Here is an 18,402-nt window from a genome sequence, read left to right as displayed (position 1 = left end):
AAGCCCCTGGCGCGTCACCCTTATTTGCCTCTGGGGGTTGGCCCTTGGATGAAACCCCCTGGCTCTGAGCCACAACTGAAACGGTCTCATGTGCAGGAGGCCCAGAGGTATTACTGTGGAAGCCGCCGCCATGAGACCTAGAACTCTTTGAAAGTGATGATTTGTCACTCTCTGGCCTAACCTGATGCTCCTCAGGGTGTTCTGAATGGATTCGACACGTGCAGGTGACAGTTGTGCCTGCATTGCGATCGAGTCCCATATAACCCCCAGATACGTTGTATTCTGTGTAGGGGAAAGAACGCTCTTCTTGACGTTGAGTCTTAACCCGAGAGTCTCGAGATGAACTAGGACGACATCCCGATGTCGAAGCGCTATCTCCCGAGACTGAGCTAAAATCAGCCAGTCGTCTATGTAATTCAAAATGCGGATGCCCTGGAGTCGCAGAGGAGCCAGAGCTGCATCCATGCACTTTGTGTATGTGCGGGGTGACAAGGCTAGGCCGAATGGAAGAACCCGATACTGGTAAGCTTCGCCCCCGAAAGCGAACCTCAGGAATTTCCTGTGTTGTGGCAAGATCTCTATGTGAAAGTATGCGTCTTTGAGATCGATCGTCACGAACCAGTCGTGACACTGAATTTGAGACACAATCATCTTGATTGTCAACATTTTGAACTTGTGTGTCTTTAGGTAGCGGTTCATTCCGCGAAGATCTAGAATTGGACGCAACCCCCCATCCTTCTTGGGAACTAGAAAATACCGGCTGTAATAGCCTGACATTCTGTCTGATAGGGGAACACGTTCTATGGCCCCTTTGTCCAGCAGAGTTTGTAACTCTTGTGTCAACAGATGTGCTCGCTCCGGTTGGACGGAAGTGGAGACCACTCCGTTGAAACGCGGAGGACGATATGCAAATTGAATTCTGTAGCCTTTGGCAATAGTTCTTTCCACCCATGGAGAGATACCTGGCAGTAGTTTCCACGCTGCCAGCTTCTCTGAAAGGGGTATAAGTGTTGACACTTCCTCTAATTGGGGGGATGCCAGACGCTCGGCGTCCTGAATCATGGCAGGAGACGACCGAACATCTAGCATTTTTGAGACCGCCAATCCCCGAAACGCCGGTGGCGGCGGAGATTGCACAGCGGCCCTGTGAGGGTGCCGAAGAGGAGCCTCTAATTTCTCTTGGAATTGTAAGCACCCCTCCCTGGGGGGGCACACCCCCACAGTCCCGAGCACACTCATCTCAGGGTCTCTTCTTCTTCGAGGAGATGGACTGCCTCAAGTCCGGCCTCCCCGAGGTGGCCTGAGGGGCACGGTGGGCCGCTCCCCTGCCTCTTTGAGGGGGGGCGCGATTCGCCACACTCTGCCTGACGACCTCACGTCTCAGGTAGACCGGACCCACCCGAGACTGTGTGCCTGGCCGGGACTGGGGAACTGGTCCAGAGTGGGTGGCCGACACTCCAGACGCTTGAGCACGACGGGGGAGATACCTCACGAAAGCCTCCTCGTGTTTTCTCGCCTCCCTGAACCTGGTGACTACGGTATTAACCGCATCACCAAACAGTCCAGAAGGCGAGATCGGGGCATCAAGGAGGAACGCACGGTCCCTGATGCCCGTGAGGTTCAACCACAGGTGTCTCTCCGTGGTTACCAACGCAGCCATAGACCGGCCGATGGCACGGGCCGTCTGCTTGGTCGCACGGAGAGACAAATCTGTGGCCCGGCGTAGTTCTGAGAACGCCGTTTCATCGATCACCCCGTCCGTGCTCACGTCATGCAGCAGGTCAGCCTGATATGCCTGCAGAACCGCCATGGTGTGCAGGGCAGCACCAGCCTGACCGGCTGCCTGAAAAGCCTTCCCCACCAGCGCAGATGTAACCCTGCAAGGCTTGGTAGGGAGAGAAGGCTTTTTCAAGGATGATGATGTCCCAGGGGAGAGATAACTTGCCAGTGTCTCTTCCACACGGGGCACCATCGTGTACCCTCGTGGTCTCGCGCCGACAATAGTCGAATAAATCGACGTTGACGGCACGAAAACACGGGAGGAATGAGGTCTCTGCCATGACCGAGAAATCTCGGCGTGGAGATCCTCAAAAAATGGGAGAGGCCGACTTTTGGGCTCCTCCCCTTGGCCACCCGACAGATATCTGTCGTCTAATTTTGAGTGTCTGGGGATATCTTGTTCCTGCGGCCAGTCGAGCTTTAGACGGTCGACTGCATTTGTCACCGCCCCGAGCAGCTCATCTAACGCTTTTGCGTCACGAGAGGAGCGCCCCGAGGCGGCGCTCTCCAAGCCCGCAGAAACAAGAGATGCCTCGTCCTCAGCCCGATCCGAAGAAGTGCCGAGGCACGCTTCGGAAGCGGACGCGAGGACGTCGCGACTCGGCGAGTGCACGGGAGAAACGGCTTCCGTCTCCCGTGCCTCTGCTAGATTGAACCGCGAACCCCAGCTCGGGGGAGAGACGGCTCGATCGCTCTTAAAGAATGAGCGCCGAGCACGGAGAACCTTAATGTCGAACACATCACAGAGTTCGCACAGTCCCTCCAGTCCCATGGTGGCATGATCAACCCCCAAACACTCAAAACAGAATTCATGTCTATCCAGTTCGTCAAGCTGTCTCTGACACGGAGGCACACATCTCCGTTCTGGAGTAGACATGATTCTTTATTTTTATTCTTAACTTAAGAAAACTTTGCTTTCGCTTTGCTTTCACTTCAGTTTCTCTAAGCGTTAACTTTAGTTTCGCTTAGCATTCACTTAGTTTCGCTTTGCTTTCACTTAGTTTCGCTTTGCTTTCACACACACACATGCATACAATGCGGTCCTTGAAGACAAAAGAACCTGAAGACGCGATCGCGCCACGCGTATTTATAACCTGCAGGTGTTGGTGTAATTAACCAAATTACCTGCCGAGGTTATTTAAAGCCAAAATAATTTTTGGCGTGTTTGACACACGTGCTTCACAACCGGTCGAACAAAGACGTTCTCCCATAGCGTTTGAAACGCAGCATCAAGTGTAGCTTTTGATAGGGAACGAGCTTTCTGAGCTGAAAACTGCATTTTGTGACAAAGTGGATCAGAGGATGATGAGAAACTCAGTTTTGACAAAGAACACAGTTCATTACTGAAATGCTCTAGTTGAGCTGTTAGAATTTTGGAAACAAGCTTTCTGAGCTGAAAACTGCATTATGTGACAAAGTGCATCAGTGGATGATGAGAAATTCAGTTTTGACAAAGAACACTGTTCATTACTAAAATGCTCTAATTGAGCTGTTAGAATGTCAGAAACAAGCTTTCTGAGCTGAAAACTGCATTTTGTGAAAAAGGCATCAGTGGATGATGAGAAATTCAGTTTTGACAAAGAACACAGTTCATTACTGAAATGCTCTAGTTGAGCTGTTAGAATGTCAGAAACGAGCTTTCTGAGCTGAAAACTGCATTTTGTTAAAAAAGGCATCAGTGGATGATGAGAAATTCAGTTTTGACAAAGACCACTGTTCATTACTAAAATGCTCTAATTGAGCTGTTAGAATGTCAGAAACAAGCTTTCTGAGCTGAAAACTGCATTATGTGACAAAGTTCATCAGTGGATGATGAGAAATTCAGTTTTGACAAAGAACACTGTTCATTACTAAAATGCTCTAATTGAGCTGTTAGAATGTCAGAAACAAGCTTTCTGAGCTGAAAACTGCATTTTTTGACAAAGTGGATCAGTGGATGATGAGAAACTCAGTTTTGACAAAGAACACAGTTCATTACTGAAATGCTCTTGTTGAGCTGTTAGAATTGTCAGAAACGAGCTTTCTGAGCTGAAAACTGCATTTTGTGACAAAGTGGATCAAAGGATGATGAGCAACTCAGTTTTGACAAAGAACACAGTTCATTACTGAAATGCTCTAGTTGAGCTGTTAGAATGTCAGAAACAAGCTTTCTGAGCTGAAAACTGCATTTTGTGAAAAAAGGCATCAAAGGATGATGAGAAACTCAGTTTTGACAAAGACCACTGTTCATTACTAAAATGCTCTAGTTGAGCTGTTAGAATGTCAGAAACGAGCTTTCTGAGCTGAAAACTGCATTTTGTGACAAAGTGGATCAGAGGATGATGAGAAATTCAGTTTTGACAAAGAACACTGTTCATTACTAAAATGCTCTAATTGAGCTGTTAGAACGTCAGAAACAAGCTTTCTGAGCTGAAAACTGCATTATGTGACAAAGTGCATCAGTGGATGATGAGAAATTCAGTTTTGACAAAGAACACTGTTCATTACTAAAATGCTCTAATTGAGCTGTTAGAATGTCAGAAACAAGCTTTCTGAGCTGAAAACTGCATTATGTGACAAAGTGCATCAGTGGATGATGAGAAATTCAGTTTTGACAAAGAACACTGTTCATTACTAAAATGCTCTAATTGAGCTGTTAGAATGTCAGAAACAAGCTTTCTGAGCTGAAAACTGCATTTTGTGACAAAGTGGATCAGAGGATGATGAGAAATTCAGTTTTGACAAAGAACACTGTTCATTAATGAAATGCTCTAGTTGAGCTGTTAGAATGTCAGAAACGAGCTTTCTGAGCTGAAAACTGCATTTTGTGAAAAAAGGCATCAGTGGATGATGAGAAATTCAGTTTTGACAAGGAACACTGTTCATTACTAAAATGCTCTAATTGAGCTGTTAGAACGTCAGAAACAAGCTTTCTGAGCTGAAAACTGCATTTTGTGAAAAAAGGCATCAGAGGATGATGAGAAACTCAGTTTTGACAAAGAACACAGTTCATTACTGAAATGCTCTAGTTGAGCTGTTAGAATGTCAGAAACAAGCTTTCTGAGCTGAAAACTGCATTATGTGACAAAGTGCATCAGTGGATGATGAGAAATTCAGTTTTGACAAAGAACACTGTTCATTACTAAAATGCTCTAATTGAGCTGTTAGAATGTTGGAAACAAGCTTTCTGAGCTGAAAACTGCATTATGTGACAAAGTGCATCAGTGGATGATGAGAAATTCAGTTTTGACAAAGAACACTGTTCATTACTAAAATGCTCTAATTGAGCTGTTAGAATGTCAGAAACAAGCTTTCTGAGCTGACAATTGCATTTTGTGAAAAAGGCATCAGTGGATGATGAGAAATTCAGTTTTGACAAAGAACACTGTTCATTACTGAAATGCTGTAGTTGAGCTGTTAGAATGTCAGAAACGAGCTTCTGAGCTGAAAACTGCATTTTGTGAAAAAAGGCATCAGTGGATGATGAGAAATTCAGTTTTGACAAAGAACACTGTTGATTACTAAAATGCTCTAATTGAGCTGTTAGAACGTCAGAAACAAGCTTTCTGAGCTGAAAACTGCATTTTGTGAAAAAAGGCATCAGTGGATGATGAGAAATTCAGTTTTGACAAAGACCACTGTTCATTACTAAAATGCTCTAATTGAGCTGTTAGAACGTCAGAAACAAGCTTTCTGAGCTGAAAACTGCATTTTGTGAAAAAAGGCATCAGTGGATGATGAGAATGTGAGTTTTTACAAAGAACACTGTTCATTACTAAAATGCTCTAGTTCAGCTGTTAGAATGTCAGAAACAAGCTTTCTGAGCTGAAAACTGCATTTTTTGACAAAGTGGATCAGTGGATGATGAGAAATTCAGTTTTGACAAAGAACACTGTTCATTACTAAAATGCTCTAATTGAGCTGTTAGAATGTCAGAAACAAGCTTTCTGAGCTGAAAACTGCATTATGTGACAAAGTGCATCAGTGGATGATGAGAAATTCAGTTTTGACAAAGAACACTGTTCATTACTGAAATGCTCTAGTTGAGCTGTTAGAATGTCAGAAACGAGCTTTCTGAGCTGAAAACTGCATTTTTTGACAAAGTGGATCAGTGGATGATGAGAAATTCAGTTTTGACAAAGAACACTGTTCATTACTAAAATGCTCTAATTGAGCTGTTAGAATGTCAGAAACAAGCTTTCTGAGCTGAAAACTGCATTTTGTGACAAAGTGGATCAGAGGATGATGAGAAATTCAGTTTTGACAAAGAACACTGTTCATTACTGAAATGCTCTAGTTGAGCTGTTAGAATGTCAGAAACGAGCTTTCTGAGCTGAAAACTGCATTTTGTGAAAAAAGGCATCAGTGGATGATGAGAAATTCAGTTTTGACAAAGAACACTGTTCATTACTAAAATGCTCTAATTGAGCTGTTAGAACGTCAGAAACAAGCTTTCTGAGCTGAAAACTGCATTTTGTGAAAAAAGGCATCAGAGGATGATGAGAAACTCAGTTTTGACAAAGAACACAGTTCATTACTGAAATGCTCTAGTTGAGCTGTTAGAATGTCAGAAACAAGCTTTCTGAGCTGAAAACTGCATTATGTGACAAAGTGCATCAGTGGATGATGAGAAATTCAGTTTTGACAAAGAACACTGTTCATTACTAAAATGCTCTAATTGAGCTGTTAGAATGTGAGAAACAAGCTTTCTGAGCTGAAAACTGCATTTTGTGAAAAAGGCATCAGTGGATGATGAGAAATTCAGTTTTGACAAAGAACACAGTTAATTACTGAAATGCTCTAGTTGAGCTGTTAGAATGTCAGAAACAAGCTTTCTGAGCTGAAAACTGCATTTTGTGAAAAAAGGCATCAGTGGATGATGAGAAATTCAGTTTTGACAAATAACACTGTTCATTACTGAAATGCTCTAGTTGAGCTGTTAGAATGTCAGAAACGAGCTTTCTGAGCTGAAAACTGCATTTTGTGAAAAAAGGCATCAGTGGATGATGAGAAATTCAATTTTTAAAAAGAACACAGTTCATTACTGAAATGCTCTAATTGAGCTGTTAGAATGTCAGAAACAAGCTTTCTGAGCTGAAAACTGCATTTTGTGACAAAGTGCATCAGTGGATGATGAGAATGTGAGTTTTTACAAAGAACACTGTTCATTACTAAAATGCTCTAGTTCAGCTGTTAGAATGTCAGAAACAAGCTTTCTGAGCTGAAAACTGCATTTTTTGACAAAGTGGATCAGTGGATGATGAGAAACTCAGTTTTGACAAAGAACACAGTTCATTACTGAAATGCTCTAGTTGAGCTGTTAGGATGTCAGAAACGAGCTTTCTGAGCTGAAAACTGCATTTTGTGACAAAGTGGATCAGAGGATGATGAGAAACTCAGTTTTAACAAAGAACACAGTTCATTACTGAAATGCTCTAGTTGAGCTGTTAGAATGTCAGAAACGAGCTTTCTGAGCTAAAAACTGCATTTTGTGAAAAAAGGCATCAGTGGATGATGAGAAATTCAGTTTTGACAAAGAACACTGTTCATTACTAAAATGCTCTAATTGAGCTGTTAGAATGTCAGAAACAAGCTTTCTGAGCTGAAAACTGCATTTTTTGACAAAGTGGATCAGTGGATGATGAGAAACTCAGTTTTGACAAAGAACACTGTTCATTACTGAAATGCTCTAATTGAGCTGTTAGAATGTCAGAAACGAGCTTTCTGAGCTGAAAACTGCATTTTGTGAAAAAAGGCATCAGTGGATGATGAGAAATTCAGTTTTAACAAAGAACACTGTTCATTACTAAAATGCTCTAATTGAGCTGTTAGAACGTCAGAAACAAGCTTTCTGAGCTGAAAACTGCATTTTGTGAAAAAAGGCATCAGTGGATGATGAGAAATTCAGTTTTGACCAAGACCACTGTTCATTACTAAAATGCTCTAATTGAGCTGTTAGAATGTCAGAAACAAGCTTTCTGAGCTGAAAACTGCATTATGTGACAAAGTGCATCAGTGGATGATGAGAAATTCAGTTTTGACAAAGAACACTGTTCATTACTAAAATGCTCTAGTTGAGCTGTTAGAATGTCAGAAACGAGCTTTCTGAGCTGAAAACTGCATTTTGTGAAAAAAGGCATCAGTGGATGATGAGAAATTCAGTTTTAACAAAGAACACTGTTCATTACTAAAATGCTCTAATTGAGCTGTTAGAACGTCAGAAACAAGCTTTCTGAGCTGAAAACTGCATTTTGTGAAAAAAGGCATCAGTGGATGATGAGAAATTCAGTTTTGACCAAGACCACTGTTCATTACTAAAATGCTCTAATTGAGCTGTTAGAATGTCAGAAACAAGCTTTCTGAGCTGAAAACTGCATTATGTGACAAAGTGCATCAGTGGATGATGAGAAATTCAGTTTTGACAAAGAACACTGTTCATTACTAAAATGCTCTAATTGAGCTGTTAGAATGTCAGAAACAAGCTTTCTGAGCTGAAAACTGCATTTTTTGACAAAGTGGATCAGTGGATGATGAGAAACTCAGTTTTGACAAAGAACACAGTTCATTACTGAAATGCTCTTGTTGAGCTGTTAGAATGTCAGAAACGAGCTTTCTGAGCTGAAAACTGCATTTTGTGACAAAGTGGATCAAAGGATGATGAGAAACTCAGTTTTGACAAAGAACACAGTTCATTACTGAAATGCTCTAGTTGAGCTGTTAGAATGTCAGAAACGAGCTTTCTGAGCTGAAAACAGCATTATGTGACAAAGTGCATCAGTGGATGATGAGAAATTCAGTTTTGACAAAGAACACTGTTCATTACTAAAATGCTCTAATTGAGCTGTTAGAATGTCAGAAACAAGCTTTCTGAGCTGAAAACTGCATTATGTGACAAAGTGCATCAGTGGATGATGAGATATTCAGTTTTGACAAAGAACACTGTTCATTACTAAAATGCTCTAATTGAGCTGTTAGAATGTCAGAAAAAAGCTTTCTGAGCTGAAAACTGCATTATGTGACAAAGTGCATCAGTGGATGATGAGATATTCAGTTTTGACAAAGAACACTGTTCATTACTAAAATGCTCTAATTGAGCTGTTAGAATGTCAGAAACAAGCTTTCTGAGCTGAAAACTGCATTTTGTGACAAAGTGGATCAGAGGATGATGAGAAATTCAGTTTTGACAAAGAACACTGTTCATTACTGAAATGCTCTAGTTGAGCTGTTAGAATGTCAGAAACGAGCTTTCTGAGCTGAAAACTGCATTTTGTGAAAAAAGGCATCAGTGGATGATGAGAAATTCAGTTTTGACAAAGAACACTGTTCATTACTGAAATGCTCTAGTTGAGCTGTTAGAATGTCAGAAACGAGCTTTCTGAGCTGAAAACTGCATTTTGTGAAAAAAAGGCATCAGTGGATGATGAGAAATTCAGTTTTGACAAAGAACACTGTTCATTACTAAAATGCTCTAATTGAGCTGTTAGAACGTCAGAAACAAGCTTTCTTAGCTGAAAACTGCATTTTGTGACAAAGTGGATAAGAGAGAGATGAGAAATTCAGTTTTGACAAAGAACACTGTTCATTACTGAAATGCTCTAGTTGAGCTGTTAGAATGTCAGAAACGAGCTTTCTGAGCTGAAAACTGCATTTTGTGAAAAAAGGCATCAGTGGATGATGAGAAATTCAGTTTTGACAAAGAACACTGTTCATTACTGAAATGCTCTAGTTGAGCTGTTAGAATGTCAGAAACGAGCTTTCTGAGCTGAAAACTGCATTTTGTGAAAAAAGGCATCAGTGGATGATGAGAATTTCAGTTTTGAAAAAGAACACAGTTCATTACTGAAATGCTCTAATTGAGCTGTTAGAATGTCAGAAACAAGCTTTCTGAGCTGAAAACTGCATTTTGTGACAAAGTGCATCAGTGGATGATGAGAATGTGAGTTTTTACAAAGAACACTGTTCATTACTAAAATGCTCTAGTTCAGCTGTTAGAATGTCAGAAACAAGCTTTCTGAGCTGAAAACTGCATTTTTTGACAAAGTGGATCAGTGGATGATGAGAAACTCAGTTTTGACAAAGAACACAGTTCATTACTGAAATGCTCTAGTTGAGCTGTTAGAATGTCAGAAACGAGCTTTCTGAGCTGAAAACTGCATTTTGTGAAAAAAGGCATCAGAGGATGATGAGAAACTCAGTTTTAACAAAGAACACAGTTCATTACTGAAATGCTCTAGTTGAGCTGTTAGAATGTCAGAAACGAGCTTTCTGAGCTAAAAACTGCATTTTGTGAAAAAAGGCATCAGTGGATGATGAGAAATTCAGTTTTGACAAAGAACACTGTTCATTACTAAAATGCTCTAATTGAGCTGTTAGAATGTCAGAAACAAGCTTTCTGAGCTGAAAACTGCATTTTTTGACAAAGTGGATCAGTGGATGATGAGAAACTCAGTTTTGACAAAGAACACAGTTCATTACTGAAATGCTCTAGTTGAGCTGTTAGAATGTCAGAAACGAGCTTTCTGAGCTGAAAACTGCATTTTGTGACAAAGTGGATCAGAGGATGATGATAAAATTCAGTTTTGACAAAGAACACTGTTCATTACTAAAATGCTCTAATTGAGCTGTTAGAATGTCAGAAAAAAGCTTTCTGAGCTGAAAACTGCATTATGTGACAAAGTGCATCAGTGGATGATGAGAAATTCAGTTTTGACAAAGAACACTGTTCATTACTAAAATGCTCTAATTGAGCTGTTAGAATGTCAGAAACAAGCTTTCTGAGCTGAAAACTGCATTTTGTGACAAAGTGGATCAGAGGATGATGAGAAATTCAGTTTTGACAAAGAACACTGTTCATTACTGAAATGCTCTAGTTGAGCTGTTAGAATGTCAGAAACGAGCTTTCTGAGCTGAAAACTGCATTTTGTGAAAAAAGGCATCAGTGGATGATGAGAAATTCAGTTTTGACAAAGAACACTGTTCATTACTGAAATGCTCTAGTTGAGCTGTTAGAATGTCAGAAACGAGCTTTCTGAGCTGAAAACTGCTTTTTGTGAAAAAAAGGCATCAGTGGATGATGAGAAATTCAGTTTTGACAAAGAACACTGTTCATTACTAAAATGCTCTAATTGAGCTGTTAGAATGTCAGAAACAAGCTTTCTGAGCTGAAAACTGCATTATGTGACAAAGTGCATCAGTGGATGATGAGAAATTCAGTTTTGACAAAGAACACTGTTCATTACTAAAATGCTCTAATTGAGCTGTTAGAATGTCAGAAACAAGCTTTCTGAGCTGAAAACTGCATTTTTTGACAAAGTGGATCAGTGGATGATGAGAAACTCAGTTTTGACAAAGAACACAGTTCATTACTGAAATGCTCTAGTTGAGCAGTTAGAATGTCAGAAACGAGCTTTCTGAGCTGAAAACTGCATTTTGTGACAAAGTGGATCAGAGGATGATGAGAAATTCAGTTTTGACAAAGAACACTGTTCATTACTAAAATGCTCTAGTTGAGCGTTAGAATGTCAGAAACAAGCTTTCTGAGCTGAAAACTGCATTTTGTGACAAAATGGATCAGAGGATGATGAGAAACTCAGTTTTGAAAAAGAACACAGTTCATTACTGAAATGCTCTAATTGAGCTGTTAGAATGTCAGAAACAAGCTTTCTGAGCTGAAAACTGCATTTTGTGACAAAGTGCATCAGTGGATGATGAGAATGTGAGTTTTTACAAAGAACACTGTTCATCACTAAAATGCTCTAGTTCAGCTGTTAGAATGTCAGAAACAAGCTTTCTGAGCTGAAAACTGCATTTTTTGACAAAGTGGATCAGTGGATGATGAGAAACTCAGTTTTGACAAAGAACACAGTTCATTACTGAAATGCTCTAGTTGAGCTGTTAGAATGTCAGAAACGAGCTTTCTGAGCTGAAAACTGCATTTTGTGACAAAGTGGATCAGAGGATGATGAGAAACTCAGTTTTAACAAAGAACACAGTTCATTACTGAAATGCTCTAGTTGAGCTGTTAGAATGTCAGAAACGAGCTTTCTGAGCTAAAAACTGCATTTTGTGAAAAAAGGCATCAGTGGATGATGAGAAATTCAGTTTTGACAAAGAACACTGTTCATTACTAAAATGCTCTAATTGAGCTGTTAGAATGTCAGAAACAAGCTTTCTGAGCTGAAAACTGCATTTTTTGACAAAGTGGATCAGTGGATGATGAGAAACTCAGTTTTGACAAAGAACACAGTTCATTACTGAAATGCTCTAGTTGAGCTGTTAGAATGTCAGAAACGAGCTTTCTGAGCTGAAAACTGCATTTTGTGACAAAGTGGATCAGAGGATGATGAGAAACTCAGTTTTGACAAAGAACACAGTTCATTACTGAAATGCTCTAGTTGAGCTGTTAGAATGTCAGAAACGAGCTTTCTGAGCTGAAAACTGCATTTTGTGACAAAGTGGATCAGAGGATGATGAGAAATTCAGTTTTGACAAAGAACACTGTTCATTACTAAAATGCTCTAATTGAGCTGTTAGAATGTCAGAAAAAAGCTTTCTGAGCTGAAAACTGCATTATGTGACAAAGTGCATCAGTGGATGATGAGAAATTCAGTTTTGACAAAGAACACTGTTCATTACTAAAATGCTCTAATTGAGCTGTTAGAATGTCAGAAACAAGCTTTCTGAGCTGAAAACTGCATTTTGTGACAAAGTGGATCAGAGGATGATGAGAAATTCAGTTTTGACAAAGAACACTGTTCATTACTGAAATGCTCTAGTTGAGCTGTTAGAATGTCAGAAACGAGCTTTCTGAGCTGAAAACTGCATTTTGTGAAAAAAGGTATCAGTGGATGATGATAAATTCAGTTTTGACAAAGAACACTGTTCATTACTGAAATGCTCTAGTTGAGCTGTTAGAATGTCAGAAACGAGCTTTCTGAGCTGAAAACTGCATTTTGTGAAAAAAAGGCATCAGTGGATGATGAGAAATTCAGTTTTGACAAAGAACACTGTTCATTACTAAAATGCTCTAATTGAGCTGTTAGAACGTCAGAAACAAGCTTTCTGAGCTGAAAACTGCATTTTGTGAAAAAAGGCATCAGTGGATGATGAGAAATTCAGTTTTGACAAAGACCACTGTTCATTACTAAAATGCTCTAATTGAGCTGTTAGAATGTCAGAAACAAGCTTTCTGAGCTGAAAACTGCATTATGTGACAAAGTGCATCAGTGGATGATGAGAAATTCAGTTTTGACAAAGAACACTGTTCATTACTAAAATGCTCTAATTGAGCTGTTAGAATGTCAGAAACAAGCTTTCTGAGCTGAAAACTGCATTTTTTGACAAAGTGGATCAGTGGATGATGAGAAACTCAGTTTTGACAAAGAACACAGTTCATTACTGAAATGCTCTTGTTGAGCTGTTAGAATGTCAGAAACGAGCTTTCTGAGCTGAAAACTGCATTTTGTGACAAAGTGGATCAAAGGATGATGAGAAACTCAGTTTTGACAAAGAACACAGTTCATTACTGAAATGCTCTAGTTGAGCTGTTAGAATGTCAGAAACGAGCTTTCTGAGCTGAAAACAGCATTATGTGACAAAGTGCATCAGTGGATGATGAGAAATTCAGTTTTGACAAAGAACACTGTTCATTACTAAAATGCTCTAATTGAGCTGTTAGAATGTCAGAAACAAGCTTTCTGAGCTGAAAACTGCATTTTTTGACAAAGTGGATCAGTGGATGATGAGAAACTCAGTTTTGACAAAGAACACAGTTCATTACTGAAATGCTCTAGTTGAGCTGTTAGAATGTCAGAAACGAGCTTTCTGAGCTGAAAACTGCATTTTGTGACAAGTGGATCAAAGGATGATGAGAAACTCAGTTTTGACAAAGAACACAGTTCATTACTGAAATGCTCTAGTTGAGCTGTTAGAATGTCAGAAACGAGCTTTCTGAGCTGAAAACAGCATTATGTGACAAAGTGCATCAGTGGATGATGAGAAATTCAGTTTTGACAAAGAACACTGTTCATTACTAAAATGCTCTAATTGAGCTGTTAGAATGTCAGAAACAAGCTTTCTGAGCTGAAAACTGCATTTTTTGACAAAGTGGATCAGTGGATGATGGGAAACTCAGTTTTGACAAAGAACACAGTTAATTACTGAAATGCTCTAGTTGAGCTGTTAGAATGTCAGAAACGAGCTTTCTGAGCTGAAAACTGCATTTTTTGACAAAGTGGATCAGTGGATGATGAGAAACTCAGTTTTGACAAAGAACACAGTTAATTACTGAAATGCTCTAGTTGAGCTGTTAGAATGTCAGAAACGAGCTTTCTGAGCTGAAAACTGCATTTTGTGACAAAGTGGATCAGAGGATGATGAGAAACTCAGTTTTGACAAAGAACACAGTTCATTACTGAAATGCTCTAGTTGAGCTGTTAGAATGTCAGAAACAAGCTTTCTGAGCTGAAAACTGCATTTTGTAAAAAAAGTAAAAGTGGATGATGAGAAATTCAGTTTTGACAAAGAACACAGTTCATACTGAAATTCTCTAGTTGAGCTGTTAGAAAGTCAGAAACAAGCTTTCTGAGCTGAAAACTGCATTTTGTGAAAAAAGGCATCAGTGGATGATGAGAAATTCAGTTTTGACAAAGAACACTGTTCATTACTGAAATGCTCTAGTTGAGCTGTTAGAATGTCAGAAACGAGCTTTCTGAGCTGAAAACTGCATTTTGTGACAAAGTGCATCAGTGGATGATGGGAAACTCAGTTTTGACAAAGAACACAGTTAATTACTGAAATGCTCTAGTTGAGCTGTTAGAATGTCAGAAACGAGCTTTCTGAGCTGAAAACTGCATTTTGTGACAAAGTGGATCAGAGGATGATGAGAAACTCAGTTTTGACAAAGAACACAGTTCATTACTGAAATGCTCTAGTTGAGCTGTTAGAATGTTGGAAACAAGCTTTCTGAGCTGAAAACTGCATTATGTGACAAAGTGCATCAGTGGATGATGAGAAATTCAGTTTTGACAAAGAACACTGTTCATTACTAAAATGCTCTAATTGAGCTGTTAGAATGTCAGAAACGAGCTTTCTGAGCTGAAAACTGCATTTTGTGAAAAAGGCATCAGTGGATGATGAGAAATTCAGTTTTGACAAAGAACACAGTTCATTACTGAAATGCTCTAGTTGAGCTGTTAGAAAGTCAGAAACAAGCTTTCTGAGCTGAAAACTGCATTTTGTGAAAAAAGGCATCAGTGGATGATGAGAAATTCAGTTTTGACAAAGAACACTGTTCATTACTGAAATGCTCTAGTTGAGCTGTTAGAATGTCAGAAACAAGCTTTCTGAGCTGAAAACTGCATTTTGTGAAAAAAGGCATCAGTGGATGATGAGAAATTCAGTTTTGACAAAGAACACTGTTCATTACTAAAATGCTCTAATTGAGCTGTTAGAACGTCAGAAACAAGCTTTCTGAGCTGAAAACTGCATTATGTGACAAAGTGCATCAGTGGATGATGAGAAATTCAGTTTTGACAAAGAATACAGTTCATTACTGAAATGCTAAGGTTGAGCTGTTAGAATGTCAGAAACGAGCTTTCCGAGCTGAAAACTGCATTTTTTGACAAAGTGCATCATTGGATGATGAGAATGTGAGTTTTTACAAAGAACACTGTTCATTACTAAAATGCTCTAATTGAGCTGTTAGAATGTCAGAAACAAGCTTTATGAGCTGAAAACTGCATTTTGTGAAAAAAGGCATGAGTGGATGATGAAAATGTCAGTTTTGACAAAGAACACTGTTCATTACTAAAATGCTCTAGTTCAGCTGTTAGAATGTCAGAAACAAGCTTTCTGAGCTGAACACTGCATTTTGTGACAAAGTGGATCAGAGGATGATGAGAAATTCAGTTTTGACAAAGAACACTGTTCATTACTGAAATGCTCTAGTTGAGCTGTTAGAATGTCGGAAATGAGCTTTCTGAGCTGAAAACTGCATTTTGTGACAAAGTGGATCAGAGGATGATGAGAAATTCAGTTTTGACAAAGAACACTGTTCATTACTGAAATGCTCTAGTTGAGCTGTTAGAATGTCAGAAACGAGCTTTCTGAGCTGAAAACTGCATTTTGTGAAAAAAGGCATCAGTGGATGATGAGAAATTCAGTTTTGACAAAGAACACTGTTCATTACTGAAATGCTCTAGTTGAGCTGTTAGAATGTCAGAAACGAGCTTTCTGAGCTGAAAACTGCATTTTGTGGAAAAAAAGGCATCAGTGGATGATGAGAAATTCAGTTTTGAAAAAGAACACAGTTCATTACTGAAATGCTCTAGTTCAGCTGTTAGAATGTCAGAAGCTCAGTTTTGACAAAGAACACAGTTCATTACTGAAATGCTCTAGTTGAGCTGTTAGAATGTCAGAAACGAGCTTTCTGAGCTGAAAACTGCATTTTGTGACAAAGTGGATCAGAGGATGATGAGAAATTCAGTTTTGACAAAGAACACTGTTCATTACTAAAATGCTCTAGTTGAGCTGTTAGAATGTCAGAAACAAGCTTTCTGAGCTGAAAACTGCATTTTGTGAAAAAGGCATCAGTGGATGATGAGAAATTCAGTTTTGACAAAGAACACAGTTCATTACTAAAATGCTCTAGTTGAGCTGTTAGAATGTCAGAAACGAGCTTTCTGAGCTGAAAACTGCATTTTGTGAAAAAAGGCATCAGTGGATGATGAGAAATTCAGTTTTGACAAAGAACACTGTTCATTACTGAAATGCTCTAGTTGAGCTGTTAGAATGTCAGAAACGAGCTTTCTGAGCTGAAAACTGCATTTTGTGAAAAAAGGCATCAGTGGATGATGAGAAATTCAGTTTTGACAAAGACCACTCATTACTAAATTACTAAATTCATTACTAAAATGCTCTAATTGAGCTGTTAGAATGTCAGAAACAAGCTTTCTGAGCTGAAAACTGCATTATGTGACAAAGTGCATCAGTGGATGATGAGAAATTCAGTTTTGACAAAGAACACAGTTCATTACTGAAATGCTCTAGTTGAGCTGTTAGAATATCAGAAACGAGCTTTTTGAGCTGAAAACTGCATTTTGTGACAAAATGCATCAGTGGACGATGAGAATGTGAGTTTTTACAAAGAACACTGTTCATTAATAAAATGCTCTAATTGAGCTGTTAGAATGTCAGAAACGAGCTTTATGAGCTGAAAACTGCATTTTGTGAAAAAAGGCATCAGTGGATGATGAGAATGTCAGTTTTGACAAAGAACACTGTTCATTAATGAAATGCTCTAGTTGAGCTGTTAGAATGTCAGAAACAAGCTTTCTGAGCTGAAAACTGCATTTTGTGAAAAAAGTTATCAGTGGATGATGAGAAATTCAGTTTTGACAAAGAACACTGTTCATTACTGAAATGCTCTTGTTGAGCTGTTAGAATGTCAGAAACGAGCTTTCTGAGCTGAAAACTGCATTTTGTGAAAAAAGGCATCAGTGGATGATGAGAAATTCAGTTTTTACAAAGAACACTGTTCATTACTGAAATGCTCTAGTTGAGCTGTTAGAATGTCAGAAACAAGCTTTCTGAGCTAAAAACTGCATTTTGTGAAAAAAGGCATCAGTGGATGATGAGAAATTCAGTTTTGACAAAGAACACTGTTCATTACTAAAATGCTCTAATTGAGCTGTTAGAATGTCAGAAACGAGCTTTCTGAGCTGAAAACTGCATTTTTTGACAAACTGGATCAGTGGATGATGAGAAACTCAGTTTTGACAAAGAACACAGTTCATTACTGAAATGCTCTAGTTGAGCTGTTAGAATGTCAGAAACGAGCTTTCTGAGTTGAAAACTGCATTTTGTGACAAAGTGGATCAGAGGATGATGAGAAATTCAGTTTTGACAAAGAACACTGTTCATTACTAAAATGCTCTAATTGAGCTGTTAGAATGTCAGAAACAAGCTTTCTGAGCTGAAAACTGCATTATGTGACAAAGTGCATCAGTGGATGATGAGAAATTCAGTTTTGACAAAGAACACTGTTCATTACTAAAATGCTCTAATTGAGCTGTTAGAATGTCAGAAACAAGCTTTCTGAGCTGAAAACTGCATTTTGTGACAAAGTGGATCAGAGGATGATGAGAAATTCAGTTTTGACAAAGAACACTGTTCATTACTGAAATGCTCTAGTTGAGCTGTTAGAATGTCAGAAACGAGCTTTCTGAGCTGAAAACTGCATTTTGTGAAAAAAGGCATCAGTGGATGATGAGAAATTCAGTTTTGACAAAGAACACTGTTCATTACTGAAATGCTCTAGTTGAGCTGTTAGAATGTCAGAAACGAGCTTTCTGAGCTGAAAACTGCATTTTGTGAAAAAAGGCACAGGGGATGATGAGAAATTCAGTTTTGACAAAGAACACTGTTCATTACTGAAATGCTATAGTTGAGCTGTTAGAATGTCAGAAACGAGCTTCTTGAGCTGAAAACTGCATTTTGTGAAAAAAGGCATCAGTGGATGATGAGAAATTCAGTTTTGACAAAGAACACTGTTCATTACTAAAATGCTCAAATTGATCTGTTAGAATGTCAGAAACAAGCTTTCTGAGCTGAAAACTGCATTTTGTGAAAAAGGCATCAGTGGAT

This window comes from Barbatula barbatula, assembly GCF_947034865.1.
Source record: "Barbatula barbatula genome assembly, chromosome: 3".
NCBI classification, from domain to species: Eukaryota; Metazoa; Chordata; class Actinopteri; order Cypriniformes; family Nemacheilidae; genus Barbatula; species Barbatula barbatula.
Note: the sequence above shows the minus strand (reverse complement) of the source record.